Source organism: Mchenga conophoros, linkage group LG3 (genome assembly GCF_057382185.1).
Source record: "Mchenga conophoros isolate Kocher_MC1m ecotype Shallow Benthic linkage group LG3, M_conophoros_male_GT1.1, whole genome shotgun sequence".
NCBI lineage: Eukaryota > Metazoa > Chordata > Actinopteri > Cichliformes > Cichlidae > Mchenga > Mchenga conophoros.
This window is the reverse complement of record NC_140528.1, coordinates 12066948-12088659: the sequence shown is the minus strand read 5'-3', so window position 1 is coordinate 12088659 and position 21712 is coordinate 12066948. Positions and strand designations below refer to the sequence as shown.

The 21712-nt window shown below is 43.5% G+C and overlaps 1 protein-coding gene and 1 long non-coding RNA gene across 2 annotated transcripts in view; one reads left to right on the top strand and one right to left on the bottom strand.

Annotated features, from left to right (window-relative positions):
• The window catches only part of LOC146577274 (protein NLRC3-like), a 276198-nt gene that overhangs the window by 73895 nt on the left and 180591 nt on the right, over positions 1 to 21712 (bottom strand). The window lies entirely within an intron of this gene.
• On the top strand, positions 10272 to 11119 carry LOC146577278 (uncharacterized). Its single transcript, XR_014889378.1, has 4 exons — positions 10272 to 10361; positions 10453 to 10513; positions 10624 to 10737; positions 10998 to 11119. It is a non-coding gene; the product is annotated as an uncharacterized LOC146577278 (long non-coding RNA).

Below are 21712 nucleotides of genomic sequence, written 5' to 3'. Positions count from 1 at the left end.
TTGAGTGGAAAAATGCTACATTGCATTATTGCATCCTCTCACCACAAGAGGCGCTGTTGGCACCACTGATTGCTGATCAGCTGTTCTCTGATGATCTGATTGATACTGTGAATAACGGGACTCACTGAACTCTGTGACACAGTGAAGATTACAGAGTTTAACTTCAACATCTGACTGACGTCACACAGACAGAAGGATGAACCAGTGAGGCACAGAACACAGTTACTGGAGATACTGGATCAGCTCCATGTGAACCTCTGATGGAGAAGCTGCTGAGCCAGAGAAACATCAGGACATGACAGCAGCTGCACTTATCTAACAACATGTAGCAGAGCTGATCTATGTTAGAGGATCTATCACAGCAGCTGAAGCCAAAGTCCAACACTGGATACCAGCTGAGCCTGTGCTGAGTGTAGTGTTACAGGAAAAGGGCAGAAACACTGGTAGCTCCCAGTGATGCTGACTGGGGCACAGAGCTGAATGATGCAGCATCAGGACACTGTTTCAGTCTGACTGACAGAGAAACCTGTAGCTGTATCTACATGTGAGGCAGAGGCCACACAAGCAGCTTTCTATGTTTCACAGTGACTGAGATCTTCAGTGGGGGTGGACATGCTCCTGTACAGACCTCTGAGGAGAACCAAGGTGCAGTCAAAGAGTCCAGTCTGTCCTCACAGATGTGAACATGTGCTTTCATCAGGTCTGCTGTCAGCTAGCAGGCTCACATCAGAATCACTGTTCCTGAAAAACACAGTCTGTGTGACATCATCAGTCAGCTGATGGTCCCAGATCTGAATGGTTTCTGTCTCTACTGAGGAAGTCAGAGAATATCACTGAGGTGTGGATCAGGTCTGAGTGAGCTGTGGAGGGACAGCTTTAAACAGTCCACAGGTCTCACGTCCTGCTCAGTCTGGTAGCAGATACCTCGTATTGTTCCAGATGTGCTGACATCAGCAGCAGCACAGCTGTGTGATACCATGAATCTCAGTTATTGATCCAACACACAGTAAATACAAAGATCAGGATTTCTGAGAGTAATCATTATGAGTCTGAACACATGATCACTGAATGTTAGTCTCCACAATAATAAGCTAACACAAGCAAACACAGCTTTCAGCTCTTATTTTGAAACTGGCTTATTTAGAGAGCTGTGATGTGAGCGTGCCTGGCTCTGAGGCACTTGGGTCAGCCTCTGTTGTTTAGAAGTGTTACAGACTGTGAATGACACAGACCTGTCAGTTTCCATGTTTGTCTGTAACACAGCTCAGGGCTCCATGCTGAACGCATCCATCCAGTGTTATTGATCCAGGACTGATACCAGCATTGGGATCAATACTACAACACACAATCACATGTGTCCACGTGATGTGTTTGACCAGCTTTATTCATTAATGATCAATCAGCTTATTTACTGCATCTGAGTCCAGCTTCATTTAAATGATCCAACCATGAAAATGACATCAGTCCTACAGAAGCACTTCATGCTAACAGGAAGTCATTGATTAAGGTGGAATAACACAGAGACACAACCACTCACAGCTAACCTGACCCCACTAACTGCATGTGTTTGGACTGTGGGAGGAAGCCGGAGTACCGGAGAGGACGCACACAAACACGGGAGAACATGAAGCTCTGAAACAAAGATGGTGGATTTGACCTCAGGACCAGGCGGGGTTACGGGGGTCATGACCCCCCAATAATAGATCCAGCTACACTGAAACTGTCAATTTCATTTACTTTTCCTGTTTTAAAGCTATCAGGCTGCTTTGTGGCTCACTCAATACTAAACTAAGATACTTTCAGTGTGAATCATTTGCAGGAACACAGGCAGGATTTAAAGTGCAGAACTTTACAGTCTCTGTCTCAAAGTTGGTCTAAACATGCTAACAGCTCTTTGTTTTTTTCAGTTTTCACTGGTTTGATGTAATGAAAGAAATTTTAAAGAAGCAGACGATTGTTGTTATTTTAGTTCTATAGTTTCATAAATCGTGGTGTGGATCTAAGTCAACATTCAGAATAAATAAGATAATACAGCACTTTGATGGTTGCCTTTGTATTTTCCCAGCAGTGCTCAGGTTGGTTCTCAGCTACATTTACATACAGATGTTAATGTGTTCAGCAGCTGGACTCATCTGAGGAAGGAACATTGGAAAGGTGCTCAGTGCACAACTGCATCACTAATTTTATGTAAGACCCTGTGTTTTATTGTATTTATATATTTGTAACATTTGACTCAAACACTTTTGGGAAGGATGAAAATGTTTTCAGGAGGAAGTTTTTCCTTCTGTCCGACTGCAGTACACACAACACTGCGTCTCCCCCCATTATCACACTTCCTCAGGCTGCTGATGAGCGCCCCCTGGTGTCAGTGTTGATGACGTCATGCACAGTGAAACATAAACAGTGTCTGTTAATAAAAAATCATGTGTCCATTTTCATGTTTGCATCATGTTTCTGTAAAATCATCAGCTGTTTCTGAACCTTCTTCATTGTTTGACTCATTCCAACAGCTGTGAGCTGTGATGGAGTCAGAGCAGCTTCATCACTGATGTTCAGGTGAAGCTGAACTTAATAAACTGTAGAAATGATCAGGATTCAGGTTGGATGTGTAAAACACTTCTGTGTGAGGTCGCAGTGCTTCATATGTGTGTGTGGGCTGAAGCACACACGTGTGAGTCCTCAGAGGTTTCACACACATCACTGCACACACTTATAATCCTAGTTTAAGCTTGTGGATCATATCGGACACATCAGCAGCTCTTTGGAGACAAAGATTTGAGATTTAAGATGAGTCGTAGTCTTTCTATCCATGGTAGCTTCCACTGCTGAGGCTCGGGAAACATGAAGAGGATAATTAAGAGCAAGCATCAGCTCTGTCTCATCTAACTACACAGTATTATGATCATGCACTTATGTCTCAAACTAAGACACAATGAGACAAAATGAGTTCTGTGAGTCTTTAGATTATCAGTAAATTCTGGTGACAGTTTGACGCTCAGTGGAGCCATTTTTGGTTTGTGATGAGTGTTTTGTGAGCTTCTGTTTTGTGAATCGCTCTTTGTAATTTAGAAGATCGTGCAGAAATGTGCGCGCCCTTATCTGAGAGGACACGGAGAGAGTGTCGCAGACTCGAGGTGAGGAGATAAACCTCGGAGCTGGACGGCCTGCACGTTACCCATGTGCATCTTTTCAGTGACATCAAGTGAACCCATAATAAGCATTTCTATGTCTTAGACATCATGTCCATTTCTAGTGAGAGATTATTTTTAAATGAGGGAAACCTGGTCTAACAACACGCTTACAACAGAGCTAAAGGTTCACCACAGTGAGACGGTGGGACTCTGATAAGAACTGAAACACTGTGTATGAACAGCTGAGACAAAACTATATATAAACACTCATTTATTCCAGTTTAGTTTACAATGATTTTAAAGTAATGTGGAACGATTCATGTTCATGAGCTGTTACAAACACAACTATTGATTTGTCTATATATGGTCGGACTACAAGGCTTGTGTTGAGGCTCTTGGAATAATGTGTGAATTACAGCAAGAAATGATGGTTTTCCATTTTACCAAAGTGGAATAAAATCACCACAGCAAAGAAATCATGTTATTGTCTGCAGCTAAAATATATGGTGAACATGGTTTTATAATAATGTGCAAACACAACCTCACTCTGCTCTATACGAGGAGCCAACCACAGCTGTCCGGGTCTTCATCCACCACCTCCACCATCTTTGCTCATCATCATTCACTTAATTGCTGATTGGTTTAAATCAAACTCCATTACAGGTTCAACTCCATTATATAACAGCATGTTGACTTTGGATCTGGTGTGCAGTGCCACCTTAAAAGATGAGGAAACTAAGAGATTACAAAAAAAGAAGTGGAGGAGTTAAAGAGCTGCAGCAGATTAACAGTTTCTGACAGTCATGTGTTAGAAATAGGACGATTAGATGAGCTGAGGGATCCATCTACTGCTCAGTGAAGCCTCATCAGAAACAGTCTCAGTGGAAGGATGGCTCTATTGTTAAGGAAGGACACAGGCAGAAAGACTGGCGTCTGTCACACAGGAACTGGACTGAAAATCAGCTGCACATATTCATCAGTATGTGCAAACATATTATAGGTGTGGAATTCAGGACAGTACCATCAGAAGTTGATCCACTGTGCAAATGTCTGATTGGCAGTGGCTTCATTTTTCACTATGAACAAACTGCTAATGCAGCATCACAGGACGTCAGCCATGGATTGGCCTCCCCAGACCTCAACATTACTGAAACATCTTAACAGAGGATGGAAACAAAGGGAACCAACATCCAAGAAAAGAGCTGCTGCTGAAAACTTCCTCACAGAAAACACAAACAAGCTTGACTAAGAGACTCCAGGCTGTGCTGAATTATAAAGGTGGACTGACCTCCAGGGTCCTTAGTATCATATAAGCTCAGTTTGTGTCTTATATACTTTCCATTTATATAACAAAATATATAGAAAGGAGGGTGGTTTAAGATGTGTGTAGAGTTTTATTCATTATCTTTAGACAAACAAAGAAAGCACCATCCATTCGTCTCCAGTCTGTATGAAAAACAGGGGAAAGGTCAAATTAAACCTTTGAAATTCCTTTCACAATAAATCCATAAATAAACAAAATAAATCACAGAAAAGTGTTTAAACCCACTTTTCCATAAAGCTGTCAATAGGAAATGTTCCAGTAAACATGTCTGTGTTTCTGCTGTTTTCCTTTCATGCGTCCACAGCTGACAGGTAACCCTATTGGAGTCGCCATAGTGACGGGTGGCGTCTCAGCTTCAGCGTGTTGATGGGCACAGCCATGGTTACCACAGCTGGAGTTGGTGTACGGCGAGCTGTGAGAGGACAGAGATGGAGAACGCACATTTAACTCTTTAACAGGAGATACGTTACGACTAACAGACGACTGCTGTCTACATGATGTCTTTGCAGCCCTTATGCTACATGTTACACAACTTTTCTTCATGCCAACAAGACTGAGGTGCCACATAGTCGACACATACAGCTGATTATGATGCATGTTTTACTATTGCTATGTTCACATCATCTGCTTGGCTTTATTACTGAAAGCCTGGAGATCCTCTGACGTGTGCATGGCTGATGTGAAGTATGATTAGTCCTACATGACATCAACAACAGAGGCAATGAAAGCTTTGTTGTTAACAGGTTGTAGGTAAAGTCAAATGTCTACTTCTACACTTGTGTTGGGTAAAGTTCTTCTCACTGCAGCAGATTTATATCTGTGCTTTCACAGGGCGTGATGTGGAGCTCAGCGCTGAGGTGCAGGTCTCCTTGGAGACGGCATCCTGGCTGAAATATTATCATGCTTCCAAAACATTTCAGCTTTTATTTTGAAAGAAACAAGACTTGAAAACGAATCCCCTTCTTCCTCTTTGTCTTTGTTCTTCAGAGGAGTGTCACCTGGACAAACTCAGGGCTGTTCTAGAGCCTTTCTTATTATTTGACTCCATAGAAATAAAACTGAATGGAATCAAACAAAAACTCCCAAACAGCTAAAACACTTTGCTTTATTCTCTTTTTTAACAAATACGTTGAAGTCCATCCATAACAACACAGCTGAGATCTCCTTTGTAATCAAGTGTTTACATCCTTTGTACAGATCTGCATACAAAACAATCATTTACGTCCCACAGAAGTCTAGTTACACGTAACTATACAAGAACTGGTAAATGACAGAAACATAAGACACATGATCACAGGTGATAACAAAAAGAGAAAGAATTCATGTGTTAGTGATGTTTTTCAGCCCTGATGGCTCATGTTGGAGAAACAAGCTGAGGTACGTGGAAAGTTCACACACACAAGTGGGCGTGAGCGCACACACAGAGAGAAACACAACTGAAGCATCTGTTTGCTGTTTCTGCTTTCATCATCTCTGCTGCTGTGTCAGGCTGGGGTCTCTCAGTGACGTGGTTGAGGTGAAGTATGACGAGTATCCCTGATTCAGTCCATCGAGACAAAGGGCAAAGAAAGCTGTTGTTAACAAACTCTATGGTGATGTGGCGTTTAGCTCTGACTCTACGCTCTGCTGAATCCTTTGAACCTGCTGATCAGTAAAGCTCTACGTGCTGCAGCAGATTGACCTCATCTGTGTTCACAGGTGTGGACCTCAGCGCTGAGGTGCAGGAGACTTTCATTCAGTTCTCCCTGCAAACAGCATCCAGCCTGGAAATACTGTCATCTTTCCCACAAATGGTGCTCTTATCTCAGAGAAGAAGTCTGATGTAAATAACTGCAATCAACAGTGATGTTCTGCACAGATCACTTTTCCATTTTGCTCTCTAGATGAGTCCCAGCTGCCTGACCTTGTGTCCAGGTGATCGTCTCACTGAGGAGCTTTTGTTCTGAAAATCTCACGTCCATCACCTGTTTCCTTTTTACTATCTCTGCTCTTTCTTTATTCACAATGCTCATAATATCACACAATTATATTCATCACCTGCATGTTTTTATCCAGCTGCTGTTAGAACCAAACAAATAAAAAGGATGAAAAGCCTGAAATCCTTTGATTTATTACATTTGAAACAAATATGAGAGCATCCCTAACAGCACAGCTGAGACCTTTGTTTTAATCAAGCCTTTGTATCGACACACTTGTAAAGATTCATATACAAAACATAATAGAATAAATCAATATAAAATACACATAATCACAAAAATGCAGCCATGTTGTGAGTTTGCATCTAAAACATGCATGTTTCCCTTTGTACAGGCAGATTTACAGCAGACAAAGCAACACGCTAATCGACTTTGACCGCTGCAAAAACAAAATACCCACCAAGTCTGAAGTCGATCAGAGGAACTGTTGACAGACTGACAGACAAACAGATGCTTGATTCATTAGTGCGATTAAATGTTCTTCTTTAGCAGCATCACTTCATGTGTTTGTGTTCCAGGAATAAAGGTCTGTTTAAACTGGACGTCTCCTCAGCATCACTCGTGCTGTCATGGTTTCAAAGCTGTGCAGAAAGAATCTGAGGGATGATACAGAGGTGACCAAAGTTACAAACATCCAGCTGTGCTGCAAATGTTTGCAGAGCTCCAAACTCTTTGGCTTTCTGCAGAGCAAGTATGGAAGAAGCACCTGAGCTAACTTCAGTTTAGACGATATGAGGAAAAATGCTGCTTCCCAAAGTTTCCTACAAGTATCCAGTTTATATTTAGAGAAGCGAAGGCTCTTTATCCTGACAACTACTCCCTGGTGGATCCCTGTCCTGTGACAGCAGCAAAGACTGTGTATCAGTATCATCAAAGCCACTTCAATAACCAGTGTTTAAAGCTCTCTAGCAGATGGACTTCAGTGGCAGCAGCCTCTGTCTGCTGTGTACAGAAGGTTCTCTGATGAAGCACACAGCAGATGCTGCACTACAACAGCAGCAGCAGCTCAGCTTCAGTTTGCTTCGACGCCCTTTTTGACCTGTGAAACAGCAGAAAATGAAACATTTCAACACCCGTTTGTTAGCGTGAGCTATTCTGCTGTTTTTCATCATTTCACAGGTGAAATAAAATCACATTTACTTCCTGTAGGAGTGATCGTGTCCAGCCTGACTGAGACCATGTGCTCCATCCTGCACAGGTAATAACAGAGGTGGGACCAAGTCATTGTTTTGCAAGTCTCAAGTAAGTCTCAAGTCTTTATCCTCAAGTCTCAAGTCAAGTCTCAAGTAATGTCAGGCAAGTCAGAGTCGAGTCTCAAGTCACTGGTGTAAAAGTCCGAGTCAAGTCACAAGTCTGAAACTTTGAATTTCAAGTCCTTTCGAGTCTTTAAAAAAAACAAACGAAAAAATAATGTTGCAGTTATGCTAAATGTAAATATTAGACCATGTAATTTTAAAATCTGTGTTTTTCTCAACACATGACAAAATAGTGAACTTAGAAAATATACACAAATTGTGAAATTGCACCTCTTTAAAATGCAGCTCAATTAAACCTAGCTCCAAGAATAATTTTCACCGACAGTTCTGAGATACGCTGCATGTTATTCTTGGATGCGGTTGTAGGACCGGCTTTAAAATCGCATGACAAAAATATACACATTAAAAAAACTGTATCACCAACGTAGCCTGGAAAACATTTGCTAGTTAGATGAAGTCAGCTATCTCATTGTAGCACATTTATATGCATATTTATAATTATACGGTTCTTGGAGTGAGTGCATACACTCATGAAGTTTAGTAACTTCAGGTCACTGCAACAAGCCCAGGTACAGTTTACCGACGGATGGGTACAGGACCTTGAAATGCACCGTGTAGAACGAAAGACCATCGTACGTATCATAAGTTTACCAGTCTCACAAATCGTCGTCATAAATACACATTCGTTAACCGTTTATTAATAGGACCTTTGAGCTCAACGGTAATTAATTAGCAGTGGAAATAATTTCTGGTAGCATCACAGAAATGCAGCAGTGACAATAATATTGTATGCTGTAATCGTACTGGACAATTAGTGATACAAAAAACCTGTTTTATCCTGTGAATAAAAGTATATGTTTTTGTCAATGTACCATAATAACAGAAGCGAAACACAATATTGTGTCAGGACAATTTACTATTTATGCACAACAAACAAAGGAGCATAGCGCGACAATTTCTGTTCAGCGCCAGACTTGCTTGTAACCTATATCACCAGTTATGTTAAGAAAAATGACGTATTAACTACTAAAAAACACTGACCTTCGTGTAAATGCTTGGAGCAGACTAACCTGTGAGCTGGAGTGTTCTGGGACGTTATATTTGATCTTTGAATGGCTGCAATCCAGTCGCCTCTTTGTTACTTCGGAAACATGGCTCGAACAATTTCTCTTCAACGACGTAATCCGATAACAACCGATCTCTTTACCCGTCGGCTTCCCGTGGCTGTCATGCGACCGGCTATTGCAGTTAATAATACAACAGCTTCTTGACATTTTTGTGTTTCTTTTTATCGCTGTGTGACTGATTTTAATTGAAAGCCTGCGTGCGCTAGTACCGCTTGCCACGAGTTCCCAGAATCCTTTGCGGTTCTACCCGTGAATGACGTCACATTTTCAATCTCTATATAATATGCATGTTAAATTTTATATTTGGGGTAAAATATCAAGTCTTTTCAAGTAAACCGGTTCAAGTCCAATTCAAGTCCCAAGTCATTGGTGTAAAAGTCCAAGTCAAGTCACAAGTCTTAGAACATTTTTTCAAGTCAAGTCTAAAGTCATAAAATTAATGACTCGAGTCCAAGTCATGTGACTCGAGTCCACACCTCTGGGTAATAAACATCTGACATGAAGGGCTGTCAAGTAGTTTTAGACAAATGGGGGTAAAAGAGACGTTAAAAGCTTAAAGAGAAACTACATTTTCTAAGAACTGTCTGACGTTCACCTCTCACACAGTGGATACGATTCTGCCACTGCAGGAATAATCTTTGTGGTTATGAAACTGTCCATGTGTTTGCAGAAAATGTCACATGTTCAAAGCCATCCCAGCACCTGGGGTTTGTATAAGTGCAGCTGCTGGTGGGGAGATAGTCTCACTCTTCTATATAAAGAGTCAGCAGGCAGCAGATCTTCATCTGTGATCTCCTCCATCATCACGTCTTCACTCTTCAGCAGCTATGGCTTCACTTCGTGCCCTTCTGGGAGTGGTGCTGTGCTCCTCATGGTTTCTGCTTCTGCCTCAGGCCGACTTTGATTTACAGAGTCATCCATAATATTTTTTATTTTTTATTTTACTGCCCATCTATTTTCATACAAATGTCTCCGTCTTATGGAAAAGGGGTGGAGCTTATCCAACGAGGACAGGCAGGGCCCCCCCAGACAGTTTAGCAGTCTATACAGGAGGCTGACCTTTGCAACATGTACTTCTATAATGACTTCACCATTTAGGTTATTTGGTTATGTTTCACCCTGGATTTTGTGTGATAATATTTATTTTGTCCACTGATTTAAAAACAACAAACTATATGAATATAAAACAGAGTGAACAACAAAACATCAGCTTTGGAAACTTTGATGTAAAATTCTGCAGTTGTTTTCTCAGATATAGCATAAATCAAACTAACATACATCAGTGTGTTATTAATGTGCACACACACACACACACACACACACACACACACACACACACACACACACACACGTGTTACAATAAACAGCTCTTGTGCTTCTGTATGATTCTCAGTGCTTTCCATTTGCGTGTCCACAGGTTGCTGTAAGTGGTGCTTGACTGCAGTTTGCTCTCATTTCAAGTGGTTTGCTGTCACAAAGCCAACAGGAAGTCCGGCCATGGTTGAGCCAACTGAAGATGGGTTGAAGGTGGCGTCCTCGTTTCCTCTGTGAGCGCGAGAGGACAGACAAAGCAAACACAGTTTGGACAGCATTAAAATATTTACACTGATGATTAATGTTGTGTCTTTGCACCTGTAGCGATACATGTTGGAAAATGGAGACTTTAGCCACCAAGACTGACGTGCCTGGAAACTTCCCTGTGAGTACGCCCACAAAGACAGGAAACAGTTTAGCCACCGCGGTTAATCCTCCATCATCATCATCCAGTATTTTCCACATCTTTTCTTCTGCTGTTTCCCTTGTTATCAGTCACGGGGTTTGTGACTGAAATGCGTGTGGTCGACGGGAAGCCTGACGAGTACGGCCTGAATCATTCCATCAACACCGGACGGAGTGAAACCTTTGTTGAAAACAGATTATATGGTAACGTTGCATTTAGCTTCAGTAAACTGTGAAGTTACAGCAGCAGATTTACATCACGTGGCTTCACAGGAAGTAGTCTGGACCTCAGCGCTGAGGTTCAAGCAGCTCTGCTTGCAGACGGCATCCTTCCTGAAAATGTTCTTCATCTTCCTCAAACCAGAACTTTTACATTGGTGCTGAAGTTCTATATAAAAACAGCCTGAAATACAAAGTGATGTTGTGCACTGATTACCTCACACTTTCCATGTTTCCTTCTACAGAGGAGTGTCCGCCTGAGTGTTTTGTCTGATCTGTTGTTGATCGTCTCATTGACACTGCATGCAGATCTGACACCAGGGCTGGACTGGGACAAAAAATGGTCCCGGGCATTTTGACTGGAGACCGGCCCCCCAGGTATTAAAGGAAAAACCATGAAGCCTTTGAATGAAAACAAACGCTGTTGTCACAGTGATGGACACTGTCTTGTTGGTATACATGCATCAGTCTAATAAACTTAAACCTGCACCATCCTCCCTGTCCTGGTATTCTAAACAGGAAGTAGACTGTTGGTCGAGTTAACCTCCTGAACATCTACAGCACACGGTGGAAACCTGACATTAAGACAGAGACTAGAGGTGAGACATGATCATTGCTGATTACTGATGACAGATTTAGATATATTTTCATAAACCTTTCATTTGCCACATCAATAAACAGCACGGCAGGGCAAAATATGTTTTCTAACATGGCAACCTTTAAAAAGTGAAAGGAGACAGAAAGACAGGTGAGAAAGAATCAAACTGACTTTTTGATGCATTTTACACACAGTACTGGTGCAGAATCTAGAAAATGTGGGAAACACTGGCATCATATGCAGTACTTACTTCTGAAGAAATTATGATGGGACCCTAAAAAATGACTATGTACAATAATGGATTTCTATACATTTTACATCAGATGGAAACTTTGTTGTAAGATTCAGATAATTATTTATTAAAAGTGAGACATTTTAAATGAGAACAAGAAAGAAAAGTATGTCTTTGTGCCCCCCTCTCCCTGTTAATGCCCTACCTGCCCCCCTGGCAACACTTTGCTAGACCCGCCCCTGCACAGTTACCAGCTGTCAGCTACACAAAAAGGATCCTGGTGTTATTTGTCTCTCAGAAACAGTTCATAACTTCAACTCGTTTTTGTTTTGTCATGTTTTGTTCTTTACATTGTCTTTCTTCTATATAATTGTTAAACATTTAATAAATATGTCTACAAAAAGATTTTAAAAATCAGACATTTCACACAGACACCCAAATGATTTCTGACTGATGAAGGGGGCTGAAGGTGCCCTGCTCTTGCCCAGCTTCTGCTGCTCTCTCCCTGCTCACTGTCAGCAGCTGGCAGCCTCGGTCCTGCCTGAGACTCTTCATCTATCAGTGCCAAAGAATATGGGAAATAGCAACGCACAACATGCACATTACAAAACAAGCACATGAATCAGCATTACATTCATTAGTGAAGTGCTGACGTTCGTTCCTAAACTTTGGGCCTTAATTAACATCACTGTGAACTAATGTTTGCTTTGCTTCTTAACCAGTGAAGCAGCGAGGGGCTTTCTGAGGTTCCTGCTCGTAAATGCCCAAAATGAGTCGAGTATTTCTCTGCAACTACAAACTCTGCTTTCATCAGAGGTGTAAATATTACAGCACTGTGTCAGAGTCACTGAGGCTGGAACACAGAAAAAGGAAGTAGATGTATTTATTTTTAGACTTTATTGCCTGGAACCACTTTAAAAATACGCTTTGGGTCACAATTAACTGCAGAAACCAGGAATCCACATATGAACATTATCTGTGCAGAGATTTATGCTTCTGAAGGTAAACAGTGAAAACTTGCAGCACTAAATGCACAGATAGCCAGGCGTTTCACATTTTGGGACCATCTGCCAGTTTTCATTTCTTAGGTATTGAAGAGCAGAAATGATTGAATTTTATTTACATGCTTAAAAATGTTTGCTTTTGAATATTATTTGAAGAATTACCCACACACTCAGGCACTGTGGGCCTGTTTCCCTTTGCACAACCGAGTGTTGGAAACGGGCCTTTTCTCTTTAAACTCTGAGGGGCTGTAACTTTGGCTTCTATTGGCAGATTTGCATGATTGACCCTCTTTTTAAAATAGTTTTAGCCAAGAGAATCAAGCTAACATCACTGTTTTTACGTCAGCTCACGTCACACGAGCTGTTTCAAGAAAAGTCCTCCTGTCACACAGCAATGCCTACATGAATCACACCACTCTGCTTAAATAATAATAATAATGTTTAGTGAAGCAGGTGAAGCAAAGGGCTGCTTTTAATAGGCTGGGAGACCCAGGTGTGCTGCTTTAGCTGCTGAGCCTCTCATGCTAGCCTCCATCTATAAGCTGGGATCACAGGAGCACTGCAGTCCTGACTAGATCAAGGATTGTTATTCATGCAGGTGACAAAAGTTTACATTCACAGAGTCATAGGATTGAGCCTGGTTTGAAAAGCAGCTGTTTAATGCAGCTGCTTAGAGTTCACACACAGTAGAAGAATCAGACTTGAGTCACATTTCAAACACTGGAAAAATACTCAGCAAGTAACAATGAAAACAGCACAGACTCAGTATATCCTGTTCAGTCCTGTGTTTGATATGAATGTGCTGTTCAGAGAGGACCTCATGTCCTCTTTTACAAAGCCTTTGTTTCATGATGTTTGTGTATAAATGAATGTAGGTGTGTTTCTAAGTGTGAAGGAGCCCTGGGAGAAAAGACTGAAGCTTGTGCCAAAGAACAAACAGGAAAGAAAGATCAGCATTAATGAAGACGAGCACAGAAGGAGCCCAAGCACGTGTTGCTTTTTCAGATTTCTCTAAAAGTGTGTGTTCATTTGTTCCATCCTTCACAACAAACAACAGCTGACAGACACACATGCACTCTGTGTCACTTCACAGGGGCTGATGAAAGTGGACACAGTAAAGGGAGAGCTGGACCTGCTCTACACATCCTGCACTCTGTTAACAGACTTTATTCTGCAGCATCAACAGATAAAAATATATGAAGATATAGAAACGTTTAACATTGTGACTGTTCACATTAGTGAAGCTGTTACTTTGCTGCCAGGTGGGAAAAGAAGCCTAAAGCTGAGTCTGATTAAACATCTGCTGCACCAGAGAGTTTCATGGCCCTGCTTTATCCTGTGCTTGCTGACCACCTCGTCCTGAAACCTCTTCATCATCCTCACAGTTGTGTGAAGAAAGAGGGAAGCAGGTGGAAACCATCTGTGCTGCTGTGTTCACTTGTGTGTGTGCGTCTATGGTCATATCTAATGTGTACCTACAGACAAACACAAACACCTGGCATTGCACAAGAGTCTCTATGGAGCAACCTGCAGATGTCAGAGATGTGATTAGAGGGTAAAGTGGACTAGTGAGAGCATCTATGTTGTTGTTGTCTGCTGGGGGACAGCATCAGCTCCAGAGATGCATCAGGATCAGCAAACTAATCTGCAAGGCTGCAAGTGTCACTGAAGGAGTTTGAGTCAGTGAGGGACTCAAACTCACACAGCTGGTCAAGAAGGCTCAGCAGCTGCTGTATTTCCTGAGGAGGCTGAGGAAATTTGGTATGTTGGCCAAGATCCTCAGCAGGTTCTACAGCTGCACTGTGGAGAGCAGCCTGACAGCTGCATCACTGCATGGTACGGCAGCACTACTGCAAACCGCAAACGCCTGCAGAGAGTGATAACAACTGTGGAGAAGATCATCAGGACCCCGCTGCCCTCTCTGCAGAGCAGCTACCATCACAGAGTCCAGAGGAGAGACACACCTCTGCCCTCGAGACGAAGGTTCAGAAGTGTGAAATGTAGAACATCCAGACTCAACAACTCCATCTTCCCCACTGCTATCAGACTCCTGAACAGCTGACCGACCTCAAACTGCAGTTTGCACATCAGGTCACTTTGCACACTAAGTTCATTTTGCACATTAAACTCCATGTACATCCATGTACATCGACATCTGCAGACCACACGTGTCTTCAGTTACTTATTTGTACTTATTTGCAGTTATTTATCTTTTTATTTTATTTTTTTAAGTTATTTTTTATCCTTATTTTATCTTTTTATTTATTCTTATCTTGTTCTTTTAACCCTTATCTAACTTGGCATTGTGCACGGTGTGTTTAGGTTCAGTTTAAATTCAGGGACACGGAGCCCCTGTTGATCCTCTACCTAATCACACGAGCCACGGTGTGAGAACGGGTGTGGGTCACAATCAGCCAAGGTTTTGGGTGAACCCATTGTGAGATCTAGCCCCACCCCATCATGTGATTTCCTGTGATCAAATGTCCCAGGATGTGAGTGGGCGTTAAGACGTCCATGTCCCTCTTCAAGCAACTTAAAGAAGTCCAGACGCTTTTCTTTCCAAGCTCCTTCAACAACATCATTCATAGAACAACTTCCAGCTTCTTTTGCTCGGCTACAGTTTGGATGGATTTGCAGATGCAACAAGACTAAAATGGTTAGGGTCAGGAGGTCAAAGGTCAGAGCTCCTGTGGGTCTGAGGGCGGCCTCAGAAGCTGAGGAATAATTTAAGAACTGCAGGAATACCAGAAGGCACAGAGGGACCCAAGATGACTGAGTTGGTTCACACCTGTTGGCGGAGGCGCTATCTCTCGAGGAGAAGCCACTCATCGATCGAGCACATAGAGTGAATCGCCAGCGTCCCAAACAAAGTCATCTTCCTCGGCCCATCATCTTGAGATTGCACTACTACCACATTGGTGAGGAAATTCTGCTGAAAGCTGCAGAGAACAAGAACCTGATGTATAAGGGTTTTTAAAATAAACATCCTCCCAGATTTCCCTCCCTCTGTTGGAAACGCAGAGCCGCATTTGCAAATATGAGAGGAAGACTACGTGGGATGACCGGCGTCAGGTACAGACTGCTATACCCTGCAAAGCTGTTAGTGACCCATGGTGATGTGAGGAAAAGCTTTACCGATCCCAAAGAGACCGTAGACTACGCGGAGAAGCACCTCTCCCACCCACCTTCAAATGTATTAAAAGCAAGGATGTATCTATATGTCTAACGCTGACACAGCACTGTGTTTCTTCTTTTCCCTTTATATTCCATGTAAAGGTGAATATGGAGCGTTTATGGAGCTCGTTTATTGACCAGCTGTCAGTTAGAAGGTAAGAGTTACTAGGTTAACAGAGGTTAGCAGTAACAGTACGGGGAAGTATATTGTGTTGTTCTTTTGTTGTTTTTTATTTTATCGTACTTTACTTTGTTATTTTGATTTTACCTGTTGTGAGTGCTTCCCGTAATTCTCCTTTTTCTTGCGCCGCTGCGGCCAGAGTTCACAACATTACATATTTTTGTATCTATAAACAGGAAGCTGACACTCTCCAGACTTTATCAAAGGTGTGAGCGTCACAGCAGAGGCCTTTGTGTCAACGTAGCTGAAGACAAAACACAGAAACACATGAAGGAGATTTTCCTGGCCTGGATTTTATACAAATATTCTGCAGTACATCAAAAATGAAAGAAAACCATTAGTCAACATATGAACATCACCTCTGAAGTTACAGAGCTTTGATTGGAGACACAGCTGAGCGTTTTGCATTTTGCATAATTAATTACATAATTAATTATGTAACCATAATTAAATGGTTACATCATCTTTAAAGTCCCCAGAGATCAGGAAAAGGGCCTGAGGGTGCTGTGTTTGGAGTCTGCTGGTTACAGTGTGCAGGACCTCACAGGCTGCTGCAGCGTTAGCAGAGGGCGGGACATACACAACTTTGGCTTCAGCCAAGTTAGATAAACACACTGTGTCTCTGTCAAAACAGCAGTGTAGTTGTGGCACCCCTGTGAGGGAATGACCACATGAATATTATTTTGTGTAAAACACTCATGTAACGGGACATTTTTCATTGCTATATGTATTTATTTTCAGTTTCTTTAAGAGGATAGAAAATCCATGTAACAGGGATTCATTTTATGTTAGAAAGCAGTGAGGGCGGAACTTTGGTGCTTGCTCCGGGGTTTCGGGGAGCAGTAAGTGGAGCCCACCTTCCGCTGCTTCCTCAGACACGTTCTGGAGGAAAGCAGAGACGCATCGTGTCTTCCTTACTCTGCTCTTCACCTGCTTTTACAGGTCGGTACACGGTGCTCGCACCGAAAATGTTGTTTATTGTCACCATGGTTACCCACGTTAGTGTGAATGGTAGAGTTAAGGCGGTCCGCCAAAGTTATTTATATGTAAACACGGGAGAAAACCAGAGGAGTGTCCCGCGCGACCGCACCGCGAGCCCGCTCGTTAGGTGGAGCGCTCGTGAAGCAGAGTCAGTGCGCTCCTATGCTCTGTGCAAACGTGTTGTAATGCTCCAATCAAATCAGTTCTGTGAGATGTGAATGTTAATAGTTCTGTTAAAGTGACTGAGTAGATTAGCTAGTGTAACACAAGCACTCTGAGCAACTCTGTGTAGCTAACAGAGGCATTCATGGGTTGATTCAACAAGCTGTGTTTCATGATGCACTAAATAGTGATTTTGCCAGTAAATTACTGGAGGGAACTGTGATATCCTAAGACCAAGGAACCACGGAGACCATGTTTAGCTCACAGTTGCTTCTTTATTAAGAGAACCGGGGCATGCGCCCCCACAGACTGAAAGCTCCCCAACCACTGTTGCCCCCTGGTGGACAAATCCTTGCCACAACATAACATTCCTCCCCCCTTAAACTGGAACTACTCTGTAGTTTTAATCACTACAGAAAATACCCGTAACCAAAAACTTCACCTTTACAAAAAAAATGCAACAACCCCGTCCCCAGCCTTTATTGAAATTTCACTCCGGAATAGTGAACCTTTAGTCCAACAGTCTTAGGTTAACCTATAACAGTTCACCGTAATCACGGCACAAAGTCTCTCAGGTGCTCCGGCTTTCTCTTGGTCCTTTGCGATCGCCGTAACCCAGTGGCAGGTGATTCCAACGAATCACTACTCTCCATATGTGGCTTCACCACTGGTGTAACTTGCACCTCTATGTGTCTCTCATCCTCGTCTCCTGTCTCAGCGCTGATGTTTGGGGCTGCCTTTGGGGGCTCGCCTGGGTGGCCTTCAGGCATTCCTGCTGCCAGGCACGGCTCCAGGCGGGCAAACAGCTGATCGACGTGACGCCTCACCACTGTCCCATTGCCCAGCATCACCAAGTAGGAAACAGGCCCCGTCATCTCCTGTATAAGTCCTGGTATCCATTTGGGTCCTCTGCCATAGTTTCTGGTATATACTGTGTCTCCAATAACAAACATGCGTTCCTTGGCATGTCTATCATGATACCGTCTTTGGCTATCTTGTTTTGCTGTCACTTTTTGTTTCAAGTCAGGGTGTATGAGATCAAGAGTACACCTCAACTTCCGGCCCATCATCAACTCAGCGGGAGACTTCCCTGTTGTGGACTGTGGTGTGATTCTGTAACTAAACAGAGCCCTGTTTAACTTGGTTGCCAGTGTGTCTCCAGTACTCTTTTTCATGAGTTCTTTGAACGTTTGCACTGCTCTTTCTGCTAACCCATTGGAGGCGGGGTGATATGGAGCGGAGGTGACGTGAGTGATTCCGTTCTTTGCCATGAACTCTTTAGTTTGTGCATTTACAAAACACTGGGCATTATCTGAGACCACCATCTCAGGAAGGCCGTGCGTGCTGAAACAATTTCTCAGGCAGTCTATGGTTGCAGCTGCTGTAGCGGATGGAACTGTATACACATCTAACCATTTGGAGTGGGCGTCCACTATTACTAAGAACATTTTACCCAAAAACGGGCCCGCATAATCGATATGTATCCTTCTCCAGGGCTTTTCTGGCCACTCCCAGGGGTGTAGCGGTGCCTCTTGTGGCCTGTGTCTATGTTCTTGACATGTACTGCAGGACCTCACCTTGTCTTCAATGTCATTCTCCATATGCGGCCACCACATGTAGCTTCTGGCCAGGCCCTTCATGCGGCTCATTCCTGGGTGTGACTGATGTAGCTGTTCCAAAAGGGGGCGTCGACCTCGTTCTGGTATCACCACCCTCGCCCCCCACAGCACACACCCATCCTGCACACTCAGCTCCTGTTGTCTCTGTCTGTAGGGCTGAAAATTAGGATGCTGCGTAGTGGGCCATCCTCTCATAGCATACTCACGCACTCTGGAGAGTATGGGATCTTTGGTTGTCCATCTTTGCAGCTGCTCAGATGTCATCACGCCCTCCTGGTCCTGATCTACCATCAACACTTGGTCCTCAGCTGCCACCTCTTTAGGGAGGTTCTCTGGAAGAGGGAGACGACTCAGACCATCAGCATTACTGTTATTTTTGCCTTCTCTGTATTTAATGACATACTCATAGGCTCTTAATAACACTGCCCATCGCATGATCCTCTGTGACGCCATCTGAGGGACGGCCTTCAACTCATGGAACAAACTTATCAATGGCTTATGATCCGTGATAATCATGAACTTCCTGCCGTACAGGTACTTATGAAAATACTGTACACCAAATATCACAGCCAATCCTTCTTTATCCAGCTGTGAGTAGTTCTTTTCTGCTGCATTCAGGGTACGCGATGCAAACCCAATGGGTTTTTCCTGACCATCTGGCATGCGGTGAGCTAGTACTGCTCCCACTCCATAGGGGGACGCATCGCAAGAAAGAATTAAATCCTTTTGCTCATCATAGTGTACCAATACACTGCTTGACTGCAACAGTTCCTTTGATTTGCCGAAAACCTTCTCCTGTGCTGGTCCCCAACACCATGGTTCCCCCTTTCTCAGAAGCTTGTGCAGTGGGGCCAACAGTGTGGACAAGTTTGGCAAGAACTTATTATAGAAGTTCAACAACCCCAAATAAGCTTTGAGCTCTGTCACTGATTTTGGGGGTGGCGCCTCCTGCACTGCTTTCACTTTTGCCGGCACTGGATGTAAACCGGTCTTATCCACCCGATGTCCTAAAAATGTCACTTCCTTCTCCATGAATTGACATTTGCTCCTTTTTAAGCGCAGGCCCGCCTCCTCCAAGCGCTGCAGCACTCCCTCCAGTGTTTGAAGATGTTCTTTGTCATTCTTTCCCGTCAGGATGATGTCATCCAGATACACTGCGACATTGGTCAGACCTTGCAACACACTCTCCATGGTGCGCTGAAAAATGGCAGGACTTGAACTCACACCAAATGGCAACCTGGTGTATGTAAACAAACCCTTGTGTGTGTTCACTGTGACATACTTTCTAGATTCCTCATCAAGTACAACCTGTTGATATGCGTGACTCATATCTAACTTGGTGTATTTTTCTCCTCCCGCCAGCCCCGCTATCATGTCCTCCATTCGTGGAATGGGGTATTGTTCTACAGGCGACACCTTGTTAACAGTCAGTTTGTAGTCACCACAAATTCTGGCGCTGGAGTCTGGCTTTAGTATGGGTACAATGGGTGCGGCCCACTCTGAGAATTTCACTGGTTGGATGATTTTCTCCTCCAACAGTCTCTCCAGTTCCTGCTCCACTTTCTTTTTCATAGCAAACGGAACTGATCGGGGCTTATAGAAGCACGGTTTAGCATCCTTAGCTACATGTATCTTTGCCGCAAACCCCTTCAGCGTTCCCAACTCATCCTTAAACACTGTTTCATGTCTGGCCAGTATCCGCTGTAAGGCATCCTCTCCGCCTTCGATCTTATGTACAGGTTGCCAGTCTAATTGGAGGGCCTTAATCCATCCCCGACCCATCAAACTAGTTCCAGCCCCTTCAACCACCACCACATCCAGTGTTTTCTTACTGTCTCTGAATTCCACCTGCACTTGGGCTGCTCCCCACACGGGTACCTTGTGGCCTCCATACGTTCTCAGTTTGATTCCACACTTGCTTACTTTGGGCGCCTTACTGCCTTCAAAAAGTTTTTTAAATGACTCCTTCGACATGATAGTGTAACCACAGCCTGTGTCTATTTCAAATGTCACATTCTGTCCATTTACTTTTAGCTTCTGTCTGATGGGTTCTTCCCTTGGGTTGCTAATCTCCTCATGCACATTATACATAGTCACACTTGCCTTTATGTGGTGCATTTCAGCTCCTTCTTCCTCACTCTCCACATTCTCCTCTTCCAAGAAATGGGCTTGTTTACCTTGTCTGCCACACCCTCCTTTTTGTTCCATTTTCATTCGGCAAACCCTTTTTATGTGTCCCACCTTTCCACAGTTGTGGCATTTTTCTGAAACAAACCTGCAGTCCTTGGCCACATGATTTAGTCCTCCACATCTGTAGCACTTCCTGACAACCTGTTGTGACGTCGAGCCGCCGTCCTCCATCTTGTTCACGGCTCCTAATCCTTTAGTGAATCGCGACTGTTCTGTCATGCTCTTCAAATCCACAATGTCTCTGTTAGCAGCCTCCATTGCTTGAGCAAACTTCAGCGCCTTTTCAAATGTTAGCGAATCCTCTGCTAACAATCTGCGCTGTATTCTGTCGTCGCTTATTCCACATACTAAACGATCCCGCAGCATCACCGTCAGGGAGTCACCAAAGTTACAGTCCTGTGCGAGCTTCCTCAGCTCCGCTACATAATCGCCCACACTTTCCTCCGGCCTTCTATTCCGTGTGTTAAACTTCCACCGCTGCACAATTTCACTCGGCTTAGGGTGAAAATGATTGTTCAACAATCCCACCAACTCAGCATAAGAACGATCCCCTGGCTTGACCGGACTGAGTAGGTTCCTAATCAGGGCATAGGTCTGTGCGCCCACGCAACTCAACAGTACCGCTCGCTTCTTCTCCTCCTCCTTAATATCATTCGCCACAAAGAAGTAATCCAAAATCTCACAATATTCCTCCCAGGATTGCAGCTCGCTGTCGAACGGTGCCACCGAGCCCAAAGTGGTAGCCATTATTCCACACTGAGGGTTACGCTCCACTTCCCACAGATGCTAGCGCTGTACCACTTGCCAACCTCAGTTCAT